Source organism: Eubalaena glacialis, chromosome 2, assembly GCF_028564815.1.
Source record: "Eubalaena glacialis isolate mEubGla1 chromosome 2, mEubGla1.1.hap2.+ XY, whole genome shotgun sequence".
In the NCBI taxonomy this organism is placed as follows: domain Eukaryota; kingdom Metazoa; phylum Chordata; class Mammalia; order Artiodactyla; family Balaenidae; genus Eubalaena; species Eubalaena glacialis.
Window position 1 is genome coordinate 63,173,748 of NC_083717.1, and position 13,933 is coordinate 63,187,680.

General features: G+C 36.1%; 1 pseudogene; it reads right to left on the reverse strand.

Moving 5' to 3' along the window:
• Positions 1-492: 492 nt before the first annotated feature.
• LOC133084610 (NADH dehydrogenase [ubiquinone] iron-sulfur protein 6, mitochondrial-like) lies at positions 493-867 on the reverse strand (annotated as a pseudogene).
• Positions 868-13,933: the final 13,066 nt, after the last annotated feature.

The window sequence follows — 13,933 nt, forward strand, 5'->3', positions numbered from 1 at the left end:
AGTTCAAACATCTGAAAGGCATAAATGAATTTCCCACGATGCCTTATGGTTAAGGAAGTAGAGACTTGACTAGCTCTCAACCAAACCAGAGGGAGACTGAGTCAAAAAGAACTACAACCCAACCTCAATCTAGATCATTTTCTAATCACATTGTTGTGACTGGCCCTGTATTTTATCTGCCTAGTATAGGAAGGGTAAAACCTATCTAGGGAAAATTCTTCAGTCTCACTTCATGTATATACTATCTCCAGTGTACAATAAAGAATTATAAGGCATGTGAAAAGGGAGGAAAATGTGATCATATATTCTCAGAAAAAAATAGAAGAAGACCCACAGTTGACCCATATTTTCCAGTTAGCAGACAGGAGTTTTTATTTTATTATTACTTTTTTTCCTTGAGAACACCCTTTATTCAGCACTTGTGATGCCATACGTACAGCACCAGGGTCTCCTGATTTTCACTCCATCACTGAAATGCTCCCATGTATCCCCCTAGGGATGGTGCTGTCTGAACTGTAGTCCACAGTAGCCACATGTCGCCATCTTTGTCTCTTTGTCCTAGTTTATGTACACTTTGAGGTGGCCTTGGACCCCCCCACCCCTGTCACATGATATCACTTGACTCCCGACTTCGCTCACAGGCTACTCTGCTATCAGATCAACGGTGAAGTTTTCATTAACCTCTTTCTGACAACCTACAAATTGAACTTTCCTGTAGTCTTTATGGTCATAGGCCTGGCCAGTGTGCGTGACCTCCTCACCAGTTGGCAAGGACCACACCCCGAAGCACCTGGCGCCCCTGGGCAGGCTCCATACCACCAAGCCGCCCTGGGCCAGCAGCTGGAGGAAGGTCACCACTGCTGCCATCTTGCCAGACAAGGTGTTTTTTTTTTAACATTTAAAAAAAAATGTTTATTTTATTGAAATATAGTAGATTTACAATGTGTTAATTTCTGCTGTACAGCAAAGTGGTTCAGTTATACATATGTGTATTCTTTTTCATATTCTTTTCCATTATGGTTTCTCACAGGATATTGAATATAGTTCCCTGTGCTATACAGTAGGACCTTGTTGTTTATCCATTCTATATATAATAGTTTGCATCTGCTAATCCCAAACTCCCAATCCATCCCTCCCCCACCCTCTCTCCACCTTGGCAACCACAAGTCTGTTCTGTATGTCTGTAAGTCTGTTTTGTAGATAAGTTCATTTGTGTCATATTTCAGATTCTACATATAAGTGATATCATATATGGCATTTGTCTTTCTCTTTCTGACTTACTTCACTTAGTAAAATAATCTCTAGTTGCATCCATGTTGCTGCAAATGGCATTATTTCATTCTTTTTCATGGCTGAGTAGTATTCTATTGTATATATCCATTCATCTGTTGATGGACATTTAGCTTGTTTCCATGTCTTGGCTATTGTGAATAGTGCTGCTATGAACATAGGGGTGCATATATATTTTTGAATTATAGTTTTGTCTGGATTTATGCCCAAGAGTGGGATTGTTGGATCATATGGCAACTCTATTTTTAGTTTTTTTAAGAACCTCTATACTGTTTTCCATAGTGGCTGTACCAATTTACATTCTCACCAATAGTGTAGGAGGGTTCCCTTTTCTCCACACCCTCTCCAGCATTTATTACTTGTAAACTTTTTTAATGATGACCATTCTGACCGGTGTGAGGTGTTACCTCACTGTAGTTTTGATTTGCATTTCTCTAATAATTAGCGACGTTGAGCATCTTTTCAGGTGCCTGTTGGAGAAATGTCTATTTAGGTCTTCTGCCCATCTTTTGATTGGGTTGTTTGTTTTTTTGTTATTGAGTTGTATGAGGTGTTTGTATATTTTGGAGATTAAGCCCTTGTCAGTCACGTCATTTGTAAATATTTTCTCCCATTCCATAGGTTGTCTTTTTGTTGTTGTTGTTGTTGTTGTTTTATTTTATGGTTTCCTTTGCTGTGCAAAAGCTTGTAAGTTTGATTATGTCCCATTTCTTTATTTTTGCTTTTATTTCTATTGCCTCAGACAAGGCATTTTAAATACCTATTACAAGTATGTTAAAGAGGAAAGTGGAAAATATGACAATATTGTTAAAAAGAATACTTGAGCAGATAATTGTAATCTATAAAAATATCAAATGGATTTTCTGGAACTGCAAAGTACAATATCTGAAATTACAAATTCACTGGATGGGTTTAAAAGCAACAGACAGAGTTGGTAAACACAAAGGTCAATATAAATTATCCAAACTGGGACTTCCCTGGTGGTCCAGTGGTTAAGACTCCGTGCTCCCAACGCAGGGGGGCCAGGTTCGACCCCTGCTCAGGGAACTAGAGCCTGCATGCCACAACTAAAGATCCCACATGCCACAGTGAAGATCCCATATGCTGCAACTAAGACCTGGCCCAACCAAATAAATAAATAAATAAATTTAAAAAAATAAAAATAAAAGAATAAATTATCCAAGCTGAAGCCCACAGAGAAAAAAGAATGGAAAGAAGAGAACACAAAAGACATGTGAGACATGATCAAAGGTTTATGTGCAATTGGAGTCCAAGCAGAGAGGAGAGAGAGAATGAGATAGAAGCAAAGTTGGAAGAGAGAAAGATTAAAAACTTTCCAAAACTGATCAAAGATATCAATGTACAGATTCAAGATGCTTGGTGAAAGCATACATACAAATTGGATAGATACAAAGAAAATAACGCCTAAACACTTAATAAGCAAATAGCTGAACACCAAAGCTAAGAAGCAAAAAGCAGCCTGAGAATAAGGACACATATGTACTTTCAAAGGAGCAACAATAAGATTTGATAATTTTGCATCAAAATTTTGGAAGCTGTGGAAATTGAATGATATTTTAAGGTGCTGAAAGAAAAAAAAAACTGCAAACATAATTCTATCTCCAGCAAAAATAATTCTATCATAATTCTATCTCTTCAAGATATGAAAGCAAAATAATGACATTTTTCAGATCAAAAAAATCCAAACCAAAACTGCAGCCAAGATAATGTACTATTGGAGAAAGGATAGTCAAATAAACCAACAAAATCAAATAGAGAGTCCAGATATAGACCCACATATATACAGTCAAATGATTTTTTGATTAAAATGTCAAAGAAATTCAATGGAGAAAGGAAAATATCCTCAATTAATGGTGCTGGAAAAATTGAATATCCATATGAGAAATAAAGGACCTCAACCCCTACCTCACACTACACAAAAACCAATTTGAGAAGGATCACAGGCTGAAACATAAGAGTTAAAATAATAAAGCTATTAGAAGTACTAGGAGAATATTTTTGTGACCTCTAAGTAGGCAAAGATTTCTCAGGGAGGATTCAGAAAGTATAAACCATAAAAAAAATACTAATTAGTTGGACTTCATCAAAATTAAAAATTTCTATTCATCAGAAAACACCATCAAGAAAATAGGCAAGCCAGATTGAGAGTAATATTCACAACACATCTATCTGATGAAGGGCTTGTATCCACAATATATAAAAAACTCTTGCAACACAATGATAAAATAAAAACAACAAAAAATTTTAAATGGGCAAAAAACTCAAACATTTCACAAAAGAAGATATACAAATGGTCAATACATAGATGAAAAAAAAGGGGCTCAAAAGGTTAGTCATCATGGAAATGCTAATTAAAACAATTAGGCACCATTACAGTAAGGACAATAAGGACAATACATACCTGACATAGCGAGTAAAATGGAATGATTTACAACAATTTACAATACTAAATGTTGTATAAGATGTGGAGCAACTGGATGTCTCACATGTTGCTGGTGGAAGTATAAAATGAAACAATTACTTTGGAAAACTGGTGGTTTCTTAAAAAGTTATATATGCAACTACACTATGACTCAACAATTCCACTCCTAGAGAAATAAAAACATATGTCCATAAAAAGCCTTGTGTAAGAATGTTCATAGCAGTTTTATTCATAATAGTCCCAAACTGGAAATAACCCAGATGCCCATCAAAAGGAGAATAAACAAAACGTGGTATAGTCATACAATGAAATACTACTAAGCAGTAAAAAGGAACACACTACCGATACAAGTGACAACATAGATGAATCTCTAAAATATTATCCTGATTGAAAGAAACCAGGCATATAAAAATACATTCTGCTATAATTCCATTCACACGAAATTCTAGAATAGGCAAAATTAACATAATTATAAAAAGTAGAATAATGGTTGCTTCTGGAGAGGGGAGAGGTTGTAAAGGAGCACAAGGGGGCATTCTGAGGTGAAGCAAATGTCTGTGTCCACCAAAACTGATTAAATAGTTCATTGAAGAGCTATGATTTTCACTGAATATAACTTACACCTCGAAAAACATCATGCTTAATGAAGGTATTAAAATTATGAACAAGCCAAGGATAAATAATATCCCCACCACTATTCAACCTTAGCATTATAATAATACAAATTAAAGAGTGAGGAAAGAGATTTAAGGTTTGGAGAAGAAGAGAAGAAAATGTAATTATTTTCAAATGATAAATGTGATCATATGAATAGAAAACTCAAGAGAATATCAGATAATTTTTTAGATTAGTAAGCCCAGTTGCAATATTAACAAAATTTAAAAATCAATAGCCTTCCTCTACATCATTTATTAACAACCAGAAAATGTAATATAAACTCAGATACCATTCACAGTAGCAATAAAAACTATATAATATATAGAAATTAACCTATCAAAGAATATACTAGAAAAGCTTTAAATATCTAATAAAAGACATAAATGAAGACCAGGATATATGGAAAGATATACCATGTTAAAGAATGGGAAATTTTAACATCACGAAGATGTAAATTATCCTTCAAATTAATTGATACTTTTAGTAGAATTCCTATCAAAAGTAATCTAGAAACTTTACAAATTGATTCTGAAATGTACAGGGAAGAATAGAAGATCACTGATCACTAAAAAAACTTCGAAGAAAAGCAAAGATTCTCCCTAATATGTATTAACACATTCTACAAAACCATAGTGCTAAAACTAGTGTAGAACTGGAGTTGAAACAAATAAATAGGTCAATGGAACAGAAACAGATGTTAGTGAACTTGAAATATGATAAACATGGAATCAGAAATCAGTGGAAAAATAATGAATTTTATAGTTGATGATATTGAGAATATTGGCTCATTGTAAGGATTACAATAAAAGATCTATACACCTTTTAAAAAGTGAACTCTTGGACTTCCCTGGTGGCGCAGTGGTTGAGAATCCGCCTGCCAATGAAGGGGACATGGGTTCAAGCCCTGATCTGGGAAGATCCCACATGCCGCAGAGCAACTAAGCCCGTGCACCACAACTAATGAGCCTGCGCTCTAGAGCCCATGAGCCACAACTACTGAGCCCGCGTGCCACAGCTACTGAAGCCCATGCGCCTAGAGTCCGTGCTTAGCAACAAGAGAAGCCACCACAATGAGAAGCCCATGTATTGCAACAAAGAGTAGCCCCCGCTCGCCGCAACTAGAGAAAGCCCGCACACTGCAACGAAGACCCAATGCAACCATAAATAAACAAATAAATAAATAAATGTGAACTCTAGATATATATAAAATCTAAATGTGAAAAGTATAATATGGAGTTAACAGAAGAAAGTATATGATCACATCTTGTGACCTTGGGATGGGAAAGGATTTCTTAAACAAGACCCCCAACGCAGAAAATTTCATCTGGAAAAAATTGATGACTTGATCTACATCAACATAAAGGATTTCTGCTCAGTGAAGGACACCATAGACAAAGTTAACAGATCAGTGGCAGAGAGAAGATAATTTCAACACTGAAAACTGATGAGGGAGCAATACCTTCTAGACCCTACAAGGAACTCTAACAAGTAACAAGAAAATGACAGGAGCCACAATAAAAATGGAGCCACAATAAAAATGGACAAAGTATGTGAGACTAGTAGTCATTAGTTCCATTCCCCCAATATCTCTGATTCTCCTCCTGGATATGTGGTAGGATTACACCTTCCTGTCTCCATGAAGTTAGAAGTGCCATATAACTTGCTTAGTTGGTGAAATTTCAGTGGAAGTGACAAGTGACACTTCTAAGCAGAAGCTTAAAGTTCTTAAATGGTTCTGCAGAAGCAGAGCCATTGTGCAGCTTACCACATTTTTTTCCCTTTGGTGTAGTGACAAGCAATGTTAGCGATGGTGGTGACTCCATTAGCCTGGGTTTCTGAGTGGCTCTGATAAGTGGAGACTCCTGCTGACTCGCAGTGACCCAGAAATACTCCTTTGTAGGTCTGAGCTGTTAAGATTTCATGGTCATCTGTCACCCTAGCACAATTTAGTCTATCCTGACTGATAGAGAAGTGGGGTCCTACCAAACAATATTATCTAAAATTTGTGGCAGTGATTAGGAACTGGTCATCAGGTGGTGAGAAAACTGTGAGCAGTTGTTGGAAGCACAGCAATTCATGTTACGTAGTGGCAAAATATTGGATAAAATTGCCACCTGCAATAACCTAGGGGAGAAGAAGATAGTAGTAAGCATTAGTTTCTGTTGACTGCATTTGAAATAAGTTCAGAAAATAACTGGCACATTTCCAAGCAGGAATGGAAGGAAATTGAGAGGGACCAGAAAACTGGGGTCTTGAACAGTTGGAAGTGATAACTGCTTCTCGACCCTAACAAGTGAAAGGAAAAATGAGAAGGACTTGAAAGATCAAAGGCCAATTAAAATCTCAGCCTTTTTTCAAGGATCAAGTCAAGTCTGTGGCTATTTCATCCAGTGATAAAAACTTTTGAATGGATTAAGATGTCTCAAAGTGAGGGTCCAGCTGAAGGTGAGGTATTCAGTAATTCCTTCTAATTTGACAAAAGAGATCTTGGGATAGAGTCTAAATGTGCAGCTCTTCCACAAAAGCTGAATACCTTACCTGCAACTAAGTGAAAGGGAAGGGGTGGGGAATAGGATGAGAAAGAAATGTAGCAAATCCAAGAAGTTCATTTAGAAAATAACTATGGATGAGCTCTGTCATATGGAACTGACTGGAATCAAATAAATAAGAAGACTAGTAAGTTTTTGAAGAGCATTATGTTGCCAAAGAAACTTTAAGTGTAAACTTTAAAAGTCTGTGACCCTTTGAGCCTTTAAAGGACTCTAGGGTCCCCAACCATCAGTGGGCAGGAAATACGGTAATGCCTATATCAGATAAGGCCAAAGAAGATGATGGAGAGTAAACAATCTTCCAGAAAGTAGAGCCAGGGGTTGAAAAGGATAAAGGACAAGGTAGCTACTCCCAGGGAAGGAAATCAGGGTCAAAGCAAGGAATACATGCATCCCCGGGATAGAAGGTGGGGATGACTGTATGGAATATACAGAAAACCAGAATATGTTACCCCAAAATATGACACTTTGGCATAAGGACTATATTGAGCTGAAGTCAATTGAGAAGAAGCAAATACAAGAAAAGCTCCCTGCTCTCTTCCTACTTGCCTTAAAGCAGGACATAAATTTTCAAAGGTGTCCCCCTTCCCTTCTCTACTAGAAAGGACAAAAGTTAATCACCAGAGGTAACTTTAGACCCTATCAGCCTGGAAACACCAGAGGAATCTACACAACAAATTTACTAACTAGCCTCTATCTACCATTAGTTCCCTATATATTTACCTTCCCACAGTTTGCCCATGGAAGCCTAAAAAAATGGAAGCCTAAAAAAATATTTCCTTTGTCCTGTCATTTCTCTATGAATTTATTGTCCTTTGTTGAAGATGCTATATAAACCAGAGTTCTAAGCACCCTCCTTGAGTTACTCTTCCCTGAGTTTCTTCCATGTATATATGAAATATTCATGTGAATAACCTTCTGGTTTTTTTCTCTTGTTAATCTGTCTTTTGTTATAGGGGCCCCAGCAGAGAACCTAGAAGAGTAAAAGGAAAAAAATTCCTTCCCCTACAATGTTTAGACAACTCCCTTAGGTAGGAAGTTGTCTTAATAAATAAATAAAATAAATAATAAAATAAATAATAAATTAAAAATAAATAAATAAAAATAATATTTATTTATTTTCCTTTTTTTTTGGCTGCATCAGGACTTAGTTGCGGCACACGGGAGCTTTGTTGAGGCATGTGGGATATTTTTGTTAAGGCATGCAGTTTGCTTGGGTTTCTCTCTAGCTGTGGCCTGAGGGCTTTCTCTCTCTAGTTGTGGCATGCAGGCTTCAGGGTGCGTGGGTTCTGTAGTGTGGCTCACAAGCTCAACAATTGTGGCGCGTGGGTTTAGTTGCCCTGCAGCATGTGGGATCTTAGTTCCCCTACCAGGCATCGAACCCGCATCCCCTGCGTTGGAAGGCAGATTCTTTACCACTGGACCACCAGGGAAATCCTGGGGTGTATTTTTTTTATGAGGGGAAAAAACCAACTGAATATTTATTGACTAGAAGGACAGATGATGGTTGTTCACCAAATATTTTCAGTTCTCCTCCTTCTGGACAGTAGGATTGTACTTTCCCATATTCTTGAAGTTAAATGTGGCCATGTAACTAGCTATGGCAATGAAATGTGAGTGGAAATGATTTGTGTCGTTTCTGGGTGGAAGCTCCAGAGCCAATGCATGATTCATCATGTTCTTTTTTCCTCTGGGATAATGACTGGCAGTGTCCAAGATTATGGCTGCTTCATCATCCTGGGTCCCTGAGTGGCTAAAGACTAGAGCCCCTCTGACAAGCCACTATGGACATGTAGCAAGAACAAAAGGTAAACATTTCTTTTTTTAAGGCAACAAAATTTTTTGGTTGTTAAAGTAGCATAATCTAGTATATCCCAACAGGCAATTTGCAGATGGGGAAATCCAAGTGGTTAACATGTAGCTAGGAAGAGATGCTCAGGAAATATAAATTAAAACAACAATGAAATACTACTTCATGTCCCTCAGATGGGCAAAAATTAGAAAGTAGAAAAACAGCAAGTGTTGAAATATATGGGGAAATAAGAATCCCTATGAAGTGTCTGTGGGAGTATAGAGTTGGAGGTAAGCTAGGTATCCAACACCAGAGAATAAATAAATAAATAAATGTAGTGGAGGATTATAATGGACTACCAGATTCCATTCTAAAGTATTAATTGTATATTTATAGAATATTGTGGATATATATTTAAAACACAATGTTGACTGACAAAAAAGAAACAAATCTTTTAGTACCATTTATATAAGTTAAAAATACAAACATACATGAAGTAAAAATACATTCTTCCTATAAAGAAGAATAAGAGTTGAAATGGTGCATGAAGACCAAAATAAATAATAGTAATAGTAGTACCAATAATGATGATGGTAATGATGATGGAGCATTGTAGACGGATGATAACTGATTACTGTGAACTGAGGATTAATTCAATCCAATGCACCAGAGGTCCACAAAAGCAAAGATCAATTAATGAAGATGACATGCAATTGATGGAGAAAGCACAGCAGAGCAAATTGCATCCTAAACAAATATAGCAGAGATTTGAAACATATATTAGAGATGCTTTTTCTCGAAGAGCTTCAAGGAGTTAACAAGGGCAGGGAGCATGAGTGGACCATGGATAACTAATTAAAGGTCTGCCCTGGAGGATTGAGCCAGTCATCATCTCCTCTATATATAGAGCAGCTGGCTGCAATGTTTGGCCCCAGGATAAAGCCATGATTACCACTCTAATCAAATTGGAAAATCTGCCTGAAGGGGACACTCAGTCAGGTCTTGGGATCAGAGAATCAGGTTAGGTCAAAGACAATTCTTTAAATTCACAACATAAATGCAGGAAAAGAAGAAAGAAAATTTAAAATGCAGCCCACTCATGAATAAAATAAAGCACTCACCTTTAAAGTCTTCCTTTTTTTAGCCACTGTATGAGCTTTTCCAACTGTTTCTGACCTAGAGCCTTTCATCAATCCTGCAATAAAGAAGAGAAATCAGTCGTGGAAATGGAGCTTTAAGTATTAAGAGAATGAATATAAGCTATATATCAACCTAGTCTTGCATTACAAAATATAAATGGGCAATTAAGAATCATCAGACATTAGGAAAACCAACAGCATGGGAGAACCAAGATGAACAAATAGGACATTCAACCCTAGAGGAAACAAAGTTAATTCAGGAAACAGGACTTAAAAAATCTTAAGTGAATTAGTGTTCCCGAAGATAATCAAGCAAACTGCATCTATAAAGTAAGAATATGCTGCTATGAAAAGGTAGCAATAGGAGAACAAAACAAATATTGACGTTTATTAAAAAGGAGAAAAAATATTGGACAGGCATCCAGCAGTGTTTTCCATATAAAATATTATTTTGTCTCTAAGAAACAGAAACTGGCTTAAGCAAAAAGGAAATGGAAAGTCCAGATGTAGGGGTTCCAGAATTAGTTGATTCATTAACTCTGTGACACCATCTGGAGCCCAGGTTCTTTCCATATCTGTCTTCTGTCATCTCTTAGCATTGGCTTCAGCCTCAAGCTGATAGCAAGATGGCTCCTACAATTTTAGGTGTAATATCTACATATGACATTGTCCAAAAGAAGAAAAAGGGCTGTGTTTTCTGTGTTTCTTCCCTCTTACGAACAAGAAAACCTTTACCAGAAGCCCTTTGCTAATTTATCTTGTGTCTCATTACCCAGAATTGAGTCACATTTCGGAGCCAATCACTAGCAAAGTGAATGGGATTATCATTGTTGACCTAGACTGATTATCTGGGTGGCATGTGATTTGGGGAATCTACCAGTGTTCACTACAATACTTCCTATAGTGTTCACCAGGGTAGAGGAGTCTTACTAAGACCACACGGTGACAGATCTAGAAGCCAACCACTTCATATTAGAATAACACATCAAGAGGATAGAATGTATTCCACAAGAAAAGTAGAATAGATTCCAAGCAAAAATGGTAGATAAGAAGCTGGAAGAGCTTAGTGCTATGGCCATATTTGTTTTCTCAACAAGAGAGGAAGGTAATTAGAAATTCTAGGAAAGAATCTGTATAAGAAAGCCATGGTCCAAATAGGAAGCAAAAGAGAATCTATTTGACCTGGACTCTTTCAAGCATCTCAGGGTCATATCATTGATCTTGTAAAGAAGGCAATGTGAGTTGAACACGCAGCACAGGACTGAGAGAAGGGAAACAAACATTGTGAGTCCTAAAATTGCCCCAGCTTACTGCCTTGAGGAAGTTTTCTGGGTGCAGGGAGGGAGAACTCAACCAGAATTTGTATTGCTAAGTTGAGGAGACAGAGATCGGAATTTGGAGAGGCTGTCATGGCTATAGCATTTGTGGGGCACTATACTGAAAGGAGGAAGCTGTGCAAACAGAAAGCTCTAGAGATCAGCAGAAGGATCTAGTCTCTGGCTGAGTCTAATCTGCACATGATTGGGGTGAAACTCCAGGAGGTTGGGGAAAGAACCATTGGAAAACAGTAGGCTGAATAGTTCCTGGAGCTCACACACAGCTGGGACTAGTTCTTGTTCCCACCAGCCAGAGTGAAAAGACTGTAATATGAGGGGCATACTCAGCAGGAGAACACCTTAATAAAAGGTTTAAATAAACCTGAGAAAACAGCTGCTCTTATGCTATGACAACACAGAAAAGCAAGCCTCGAGATGATCAAACTGATCCACAATAATTTAACTGCATGCCAAAACAAAGCCCAACACTCTTTAAAGAAATACAACAAAATGCAACATACAACAAGTTACCACGTAAAACATGCAATGAAAATGACCGGGCATGCAAATTAGCAGGAAAACATGACACAAAGCCAGGAGAAAAATTGATCAGTGGAAACAAACCCAAAAAAGACAGAGATGATGGAATTAGCAGGCAAGGGCCTTAAAATAGCTATTCTAAATCTTATAAATATGTTCAACATGGAAAGGAAAATATAAAAATAAAGAGACAAATGAAAAATATAAAAAGATCCAAATGAAACTTCTGGAGATGAAAAACACAATGATCTGAAATGAAATCTGTCCAGGATTGGATTAAGAGCAGATTAAACACTGCAGAAAAAAAAGAGATCAGCAAATGTGAAGAGAAAGCAACAAAAGCTATCCAAAATGAAGCATATAGAGAAAAGAAAAGATTGGGGAAAAAAATAAACAGAGCCTAGTAATCCTATGAGACACTATAAGTGATCTAAAATAGGTATAATTTGAGCTGCACAGAGGAGAGGGACAGAAACTTATTAGAAGAAATAATGGCTTATTTTCCAAATTTGATGAAACTATAAACCTACAGATCCAAGAAGCTCAATGATCTCCAAGTATAAGAAACAAAGCCACAAACAGCAACACAGATTATAATTGAATTGCTGGAAAAAACAGTGATAAAGAGAAAATTTAATAGCATCCAGAAACAAAAAGACACATTATGTTCAGAGGGAAAATAGCAAGAATTACAGATTTCTCATCAGAAACTATGCAAACTAGAACATATGCAATGACACCTTTCATTAATCAGAAAAAAATCTGTCAATTTGGAATTTTGTACCTGACAAAAATACCTTCCAAAGGAGACAAACAAAAGCCTAGAAAATTCATCACCAGCAAACCAGCACTGTAACAAATGACAAAGAAATTTATTAGGCAGAAAGAAATTTATTAGGCAGAAAGAAAATGATACCAGATGGAAATTTGGATTTATACATAAGAATGAAGCTTTCTAGAAGTGGTAAATATGTGAGTATAAATATAATAAATACTTTTTCCTATTTTTAAACCTTTTAAAAATGTAATAGACTACTCAAACATAATATTTTAAACTTCCGTTATACTTTCTTCTTGTGTTATTTTAGAAGTATGGTGTTCAATTTGCAATTATTTGGAGAATTTTCCAGATATCTTTCCCTCATCGATTTGTAGTATATTCCTTTGTGGTCAGAGAACATACTTTGTATGATTTCAATACTTTTAAATTTGTTGAGATGTGTTTTATAGCCCAAAACATAGGCTATCTTAGTGAATGTTCCATGTGTACTTGGAAAGAATGCATATTCTGCTATTATTAGGTATAGTGTCCTACAAAAACCATTAGGTCCAGTAGATGGATAGGGTTATGCAAGTCTTCTATATCCTTACAGATTTTTCTTTCTATTGTTCTATCAATCACTGAAAGAGAAGTGTTAAAGCTCTAACTATAATTGTGGACTTTCACTTTTCAGTTTTATCAGATTTTGTTTCATGTATTATAAAGCTCTGTTTTCACGTACATACCATTTCAAATTATGTGCTCTTGGTGAATTGATCCCATTATCATTATGCAATGTTTCCATTATTCCCTGATAATATTTATTCTTCTGAAATCTATTTTGTCTGATATTAATATAGCCATTCTAGTTTTCCTTTAATTCATGTCTGCATTGTATACTTTTTCAATTCTTTTACTTTAAACCTATCTGTGTCTTTATATATGAAGTGGCTTTCTTATGGACAGCATATAGTTGGGTCTTGTTTTTTGTTTTATCTGATCTGATAATCTGTCTTCTAATTGGAGTGCATAACCTATTTACCTTTAATATAACTGTTAATTTGATTGGGTTTTAATCTATCATATTACTACTTGTTTTATCTTTGACCCATTTTTTTTTGTTAATTTTCCCTCTTTCTTGACTTCTTTTGAATTAATTGAGTATATTTTAAGATTCCATTTTATTTTCACTCTCATTTATTAACTCTACCTTTTTGCTTTTAGTAGTTGCTCCATGAAATCTTTAGTTGACCACATATTTCCTCCAAACAATATTATATCACTTCACGTATAAAGAACCTTAAATCAGTATACTCCTCATTCCCAACTCATGCCCTTTATACTATTGTTGTCATACATTTCACTTCTTCATAGGTAATAAACCCCGTAATACATTATTATTTTTGCTTTAAGCAGTCAATTATGTTTTATTTATTTATTTATGGCT